Raw genomic sequence first — 8,080 nt, 5'->3', positions numbered from 1 at the left:
AATCTACAAACAGCTTATGATGCTTAACAGCATCAAAACAAACAACCCACTTAAAAAATGGGCAGAAGACCTGAATAGACATTTCTCCAAAGAGGACATACAGATGGCTAATAGGCACATGAAAAGATGTTCAATATCGCTAGTTATTAGAGAAATGCAAATCAAACTTACAATGAGATATCATCTCACACCAGTCAGAATGGCCATCATCAAAAAACCCACAAACAGTAAATGCTGGAGAGGGTGTGGAGAGAAGGGAACCCTCCTATGTTGTCGGTGGGAATGTAAATTGGCACAGGGACTATGGAGAACAGTATGGATGTTCTTGAAAAACCTAAAAATAGAGCTAACATATGACCCTGCGATCCCACTCTTGGGTATATATGCAGAGGAAAACATACCCCCAAAATATACAAGCACCTCCATGTTCATTGCAGCACTGTTTACAATACATGGAAGAAACATAAATGTCCATCAACAGAGGAGAGGATAAAGAAGACATGGTACATATGTACAATGGAATATTACTCAGCTATTAAAAAAGAAATAGTGCCATTTGTGGCAACATGGATGGACCTAGAGAGTGTCATACTAAGTGAAGTTAAGTCAGAGAAAGAGAAATATCTATGACATCCCTTATATGTGGAATCTAAAAATAAATGATACAAATGAACTTACTTACAAAATAGAAACAGACTCACAGACTTAGAAAACTAACTTAAGGTTACCAGGGGGAAGGGATAGTTAGGGACTTTGGGAAGGTCATGTACACTCTCAGTTCAGTTCAGTTCAGTCACTCAGTCGTGTCTGACTCTTTGAGACCCCATGAATCACAGCACGCCAGGCCTCCCTGTCCATCACCAACTCCCTGAGTTCACCCAAACTCATGTGCATCAAGTCGGTGATGCCATCCAGCCATCCCATCATCTGTTGTCCCCTTCTACCCCTGCCCCCAATCCCTCCCAGCATCAGAGTTGTTTCCAATGAGTCAACTCTTCACATGAGGTGGCCAAAGTATTGGAGTTTCAGCTTCAGCATCAGTCTTTCCAACGAACACCCAGGGCTGATCTCCTTTAGAATGGACTGGTTGGATCTCCTTGCAGTCCCAGGGACTCTTAAGAGTCTTCTCCAACACCACAGTTCAAAAGCATCAATTCTTTGGTGCTCAGCTTTCTTCACAGTCCAACTCTCACATCCATACATGACCACTGGAAAAACCATAGCCTTGACTAAACGGACCTTTGTTGGCAAAGTAATGTCTGTGCTTTTTAATAGGCTTTCTAGATTGGTCATAACTTTCCTTCCAAGGAGTAAGTGTCTTTTAATTTCATGGCTACAATCACCATCTGCAGTGATTTTGGAGCCCAAAAAAATAGAGTCTGACACTGTTTCCCCATCTATTACCCATGAAGTGATGGGACCAGATGCCATGATCTTCGTTTTCTGAATGTTGAGCTTTAAGTCAACTTTTTCACTCTCCTCTTTCACTTTCATCAAGAGGCTTTTTAGTTCCTCTTCACTTTCTGCCAGAAGGGTGGTGTCATCTGCATATCTGAGGTTATTGATATTTCTCCCGGCAATCTCGATTCCAGCTTGTGCTTCTTCCAGCCCAGTGTTTCTCATGATGGATGTTCGTGACATTGTACAGGAGACAGGGATCAAGACCATCCCCATGGAAAAGAAATGTACACACTGCTATATTTAAAATGGATAACCAACAAGGACTGACTGTATAGCACATGGAACTCTGCTCAATGTTATGTGCCAGCCTGGATGGGAGGAGGGTTTGGGAGAGAATGGATACAGGTATATATATGGCTGAGTCCCTTTGCTATTTACCTGAAACTACCACAACATTGTTAATTGGTTGTATCCCAACACAAAATAAAAAGTTTAAAGTTTGGGGAAAAAAAAAAGAAAAACATCATGGACAGGAACAGAAGTCAGAGGGGAAGTCAGTTTGGGGAGGCATGTGTTTTATTTTAGTGTTGAGTTGAATGTGAGGTGGTGAATAATCATGAAAAAATTGCAAGGCTGCACTTGAATACACAGGACTGGACATTTGAGAAGTGGTCAGAGCAAGTGATAGAAAGCTTAGATTCATACTCATCAAAATGATAGGAACTGTGGGAGTAAATGGATCCTCTGAATTTTGACAGTTTTGTTTCTTCCTTCTTTCTTCCTTACCTTACCTGACGGCCCTCTAGTGACAACAAGCACATACTATACTGGATGCTTGGGGCTGGTGCACTGGGACGACCCAGAGGGATGGTACGGGGAGGGAGGAGGGAGGAGGGTTCAGGATGGGGAACACGTGTATACCTGTGGTGGATTCATGTTGATATATGGCAAAACCAATACAATGTTATAAAGTTAAAAAATAAAATAAAAATAAGAAAAAAAAGTGCCTCAACTCAGTTAATGTGATCATGATATGTATCTTCAGAATCCTGATTTGGTCAAAATATTACTGTGTTACTATTTCAATATGAATGTATGGCAGCACATCTATGCAGCAGGGGCCTCAGGTGTCTCAGATTGAGCCTAAAGATGTCATTTATTGTAATTCTGGGAGATTCAAGAGGATTTGAAATTGACCTCCCAGGAATCTAATTTCTATGAGGACTCAAGGAGGCTCCTGTCAAAGACTATTCCAAAACAGTGGATATCACATCAGAATCACCTAGGGAGCTTAAAAAAACATCCCTTTGCCTACGATGCATCTCAGACCAATTAATCAGAACCTCTGAGGGTGGAGCCTGACCAGGCATCAAACTTCCTCAGGTGATTCTTTGCAGAGCCAAGATTGAGAACTGTAGCTCTAGAGGATGAGAGCATAGAGATACACAGGATTGAGTCAAGGATACTGACAAATGAAGCAGGGGAAGAGGGGTTCTGGGTACAACATGTTTCTATCAATCAAATTGCCCCTGGATTTAGCCCCCAGGGAGTTATACCCATGGCTATCCCTGGATTGCCATACATGAGACTAGGTCTAAAGAGCTGCAAAAGAGTAAAAGCTAAAATAACAGTGTCCTCTAAAACTCAGTAGGATAGTAAAAGCACAAGGGGTTACCAGCTTTGACAGCAACACTGGCAGTATTGCTTGTGGTGATTCATTCAGCAAAATTTTATTGAAAGCTATATTATGTGCTAGGTACTAGTCTAGGTGCTAAGGATACAGCGGCAAACAGGACTGACAAGGTCCTTTCTCTCTTGGATCATGGATTCTCATAGTTTTTTGGTGGAAATGAGCTAAAAAAAAAAAAAAACAACCAGTGTCAGATATTGAGAAATAGACTAACAAAAGAGGGTGCAGAATATTAAATGGAGTAATAGGATACAGAATGAGTGGGCATTTGTATTGATAGGTCAGGGAAGGTTGCTCTCTGCAGAGGAGACATTTGAGGTAAAGTATGAATAACAAGGAGGAGGCAGCCACATAAAATGCAGGGGGATGAATATTCTAGGCACAGACAACAGCAGGTATAATGACTTGAAGGCTTTCAAGAAGCTTGGCATGTTTGAGGAACAGAAAGGAAGCCAGTTTTCAAAAAAAATTATTATTTTTTGACTGGTGTTTTCGTTGCTGTACACGGACTTTCTCTAGTTGCAGTGCTCGGGTTTCGCATTGTGGTGGCTTCTCTTGTTGCAGAGCACAGGCTCTAGGGCGCATGGGCTTCAGTAGTTGCAGCACATGGGCTCAGTAGTTATGGCTTTAGAGCACAGGCTCAATAGTTGCGGGCTCAGTTGCTCTGTGGCATGTGGGATCTTCCCGGACTGGGGATTGAAACTATGTCCCTTGCATTGTAAAGTGGATTCTTAACCACTGGACCACCATGGAAGCCCGGGAGCCTGGTTTGATTGAGGAGAGAGAAGCACAAGATGAGGTTCTAGAGGTCGTCAGGGATCAGATGATGTCCAGTGCAGTGAGTCATGGTTAAGAGTCTGAATTTTAATCTAAATGTGATGAAGAGTCACTGAATAGTTTTAAGTAGGGAAATGATAAGACCTAATTTATATTTTAAATGATCATTGTTATTACTGTAGTGGAAAATGGATCATATTGATGTAAGAATGGAAACAGGGAAAGTACTTAAGGTGTTTGCAATAGCACAAGTATGGTGGTGGCTTGGGCCAGGGTGATAACAGTGGAAGGCATATTTGAGATAAGTTTTGGAGCTTGAATCTGTTGGACTTCTTCATAAATAGGATGTGGGGGTGAGGGAAAGAGAGCTATCCAGGAGATGGTGATGGTGGCAGCAGCAGTAGCAGAGGCACTGTTGAAGGCAGTAGCTCTGTTGGCAGTGGTACCTTCAGTGTCTCTGACAAACAGCATTGGCACCTTCAGCTCAGGCATCAGCTTACGTGCCTTTCACAGGCATTGTTGAAATAGTAGCCACTCGTGGTGGTGAAAGGAATGGAGACATCATTACTGGAGGAAAATGGCAGGCACCACATGGCAGCAAGCGGATTCATTTACAGAGCATATGTGAGATAGCCTCTGGGGACTTAATGCCAGAAATATTTGGGAAAAATTTAAGAAGAGTTATTTTTAACTTCGGCAGAGCAGATGGGAGTGAAGTCAGAGATATACTATTTTGTGATTGTGCTTGTGAGCCCATATTATCCATAAGCTGATTTGACAAAAGTAATCTGGTTTATTTTAAGGGAAGTCCCAATCAAAGCTACACTAAATTAAACATTATCAAATATATTTTTTGTAAACAATTCCCCACCAACTATGCAAACATTGGCATTTTTATATTATAGTTGTGCAAGAAATCTTCGGGTACATGCCGATAAAGATTCAAACAATACAGAAGTTAAATGTTATAATTGCTAATCTTTCTCCAGCTGCCACCCAGTTACATTATCCAACAAGAGGTGACCATAATGAACAGTTTAGTGGTTTCTTTCAAAATACTTTCTCTGCTTATATATATACACACATATGTATATGCTTTTTGATATACTTTTATATACCATATGTAAATTGTTAAAAAGCATATAAAAAAGAATATATAAGCAGACAAAAACATATAGACAAAGGCATATATATGATATTTTAATATGTTATTTATTTATATATATGTAAATACACTGTATAGAGTTTTTGATAAATTAAATCATTGATCTGCATATCACTTTTTTGAAAATCTAACTATAAACCAGAGGCATTTTTCCGTGTCAGTGAATCTTTTTTTTTCAACACATGCATATATTCCATCATATGATCCATTATGAGTATCTTGTGGTATGTTTAGTCTGTCTTCTATGGATGGAAATTTATTTTTATTTTTATATTTTTATTTTGTATACCTATGTGAGTGTGTCTGAAGACTAGGTCTCTAGAAGAGGGATTGCAGGGTTGAAAAATGCATTTAATATTTTGTTAGATGTATAACCAGATTGTCCTCTAAGAAGAATGTACATTCTCACCAATAGTATTTGAGAGGCTCTCTTCTTACACCCTCACCAACACTGGATATCTATCATAAATCTTTTTTATCTTTGCCAACAAAGTGGGTGAGAATTGGCATTTCATTATTGTTTAATTTGTTGTTTCTCCAATATTAGCAATATGAAATATTTTTCATCTGTTGAATATTTGCAGTTTTTTCTATGAGTTGTCTATTGACAACAGACAATTCTCACTGCTTTGTAGGGACCCTTCATATATATTAAGTATTAATCCTTTTCTTACATAATAGAAAAACATCCTTCCTACTCTGTTACTTGTCTTTTAACTTTATGTTTCTTTTGTTGCACAGAAATTTAAAATTGTTTTATAATCAAACCTGTAAATCTTTTGAATTTGGGGTTTGGAGTCTTGCTAAGGAAGGCCCTCCCAATTGAAGATTATGTAAAAATATTCTACTGTATTTTATTTTACTACATAATTTTTCTTTTGTGTTTTCTTTCTTTTTTTCTATTTTATTATTACTTAAGTATTTTGAACTATTAAATACATATTATATATATGATGATAATTATATATATTACATTTTTAAAAAGCATAGGCATAACAATAAAATAAACCTCTTGAGAAACCTATATGCAGGTCAGGAAGCAACAGTTAGAACTAGACATGGAACAACAGACTGGTTCCAAATAGGAAAAGGAGTACATCAAGGCTGTATATTGTCACCCTGCTTATTTAACTTATATACAGAGTACATCATGAGAAACGCTGGGCTGGAAGAAGCACAAGCTGGAATCAAGATTGCTGGGAGAAATATCAATAACCTCAGATATGCAGATGACACCACCCTTATGGCAGAAACTGAAGAGGAACTAAAAAAACCTCTTGATGAAAGTGAAAGAGGAGAGTGAAAAAGTTGGCTTAAAGCTCAACATTCAGAAAACAAAGATCATGGCATCTGGTCCCATCACTTCATGGGTAATAGATGGGGAAACAGTGGAAACAGTGTCAGACTTTATTTTTTGGGGCTCCAAAATCACTGCAGATGGTGATTGCAGCCATGAAATTAAAAGATGCTTACTCCTTGGAAGGAAAGTTATGACCAACCTAGATAGCATATTCAAAAGCAGAGACATTACTTTGCCAACAAAGGTCCTTCTTGTCAAGGCTATGGTTTTTCCAGTGGTCATGTATGGATGTGAGAGTTGGACTGTGAAGAAAGCTGAGTGCCGAAGAATTGATGCTTTTGAACTGTGGTGTTGGAGAAGACCAGTCCATTCTAAAGGAGATCAGTCCTGTGTGTTCATTGGAAGGACTGATGCTAAAGCTGAAACTCCAATACTTTGGCCACCTCATGCAAAGAGTTGACTCATTGGAAAAGACCCTGATGCTGGGAGGGATTGAGGGCAGAAGGAGAAGGGGACGACAGAGGATGAGATGGCTGGGTGGCATCACTGACTCGATGGACGTGAGTCTGAGTGAACTCCGGGAGTTGGTGATGGACAGGGAGGCCTGGCATGCTGCGATTCATGGGGTCACAAAGAGCCAGACATGACTGAGCAACTGAACTGAACTGAACTGAGATATATGTCATCTGACTTAAGAATAGAACATCATCAATACCTTAGAAGGCCCCCGTGTGGATCCTCGTCACTTGTGTCCCCTTCCCTCACCACCAGAGATAATCACTATCTTGCTTTTTGTTTTAAACATTTGTTTTTTTTCTTTGTATATTAAACACATATGTGTAATGAATTTTGTTTAATTTTGAAAAATTGAGTAGTAAGCACTAATCTCACTGTATTAAAAATGGGCAATGTTGTCATTATTAAATAAAGTCTTTCATATGAAGTCTCTGGGGCATAGCCTGTCTTCAGCTTTCCTGAGAGTTTATAGGAATCCTTTCTAAGGGAATTCTTGGGCAAAATCTTATGTGAGTTGTGTTGTATTACACAATGGTGTGCTGGAACTAGCTTGTACCGGCTGATGATGACATTTTCAGGAAATTGGTCTTATGTTGGCAGCTTGAAATTGGCCCTAAGGAAAATATTTATATCATGAAAATTGACAGACTTTAAACTCAAGGCTTTTTCTTTTGATTAACAAATATTTTGGAGAGCCAGCAAACCACTTGTCCTAAGAAACACAGGACTCACAACAGAAAGGGTATTTGGCAATGATAGAATAGTATGGATCTGGTTTTGAACATTCTGCAGAAAGATGACCAGAGGGAATGGGCTGGCCTATATTTTTAAAACTCACCATGGCTAATCTTCAGTTCTTAGGGTCAAAGCATTTAGACAATACTACAAAGCTACAGTATTCAAAACAGTGTATTATTTGCACAAAAACAGACATAGATCAATGAAACAGAATAGAGAGCCCAGAAATAAACCCACACACTTACTGTCAATTAATCTTTAACAAATGAGGCAAGAATATACAATGGGGAAAACACAGTCTCTTCAGCAAATGGTGTTGGGAAAGTTGGACAGCCACATGTAAACTAATGAAGTTAGAACACTCCCTCACACCATAAACAAAAATGAACTCAAAATGGCTTAAAGAATTCAATATAAGACATGACACCATAAAACTCCTAGAATAGGCGAAACATTCTCTGGCATAAGTCATAGCAATATTTTCTTAGTATCC

Source organism: Bubalus bubalis, chromosome X (genome assembly GCF_019923935.1).
Source record: "Bubalus bubalis isolate 160015118507 breed Murrah chromosome X, NDDB_SH_1, whole genome shotgun sequence".
NCBI lineage: Eukaryota > Metazoa > Chordata > Mammalia > Artiodactyla > Bovidae > Bubalus > Bubalus bubalis.
Note: the sequence above shows the minus strand (reverse complement) of the source record.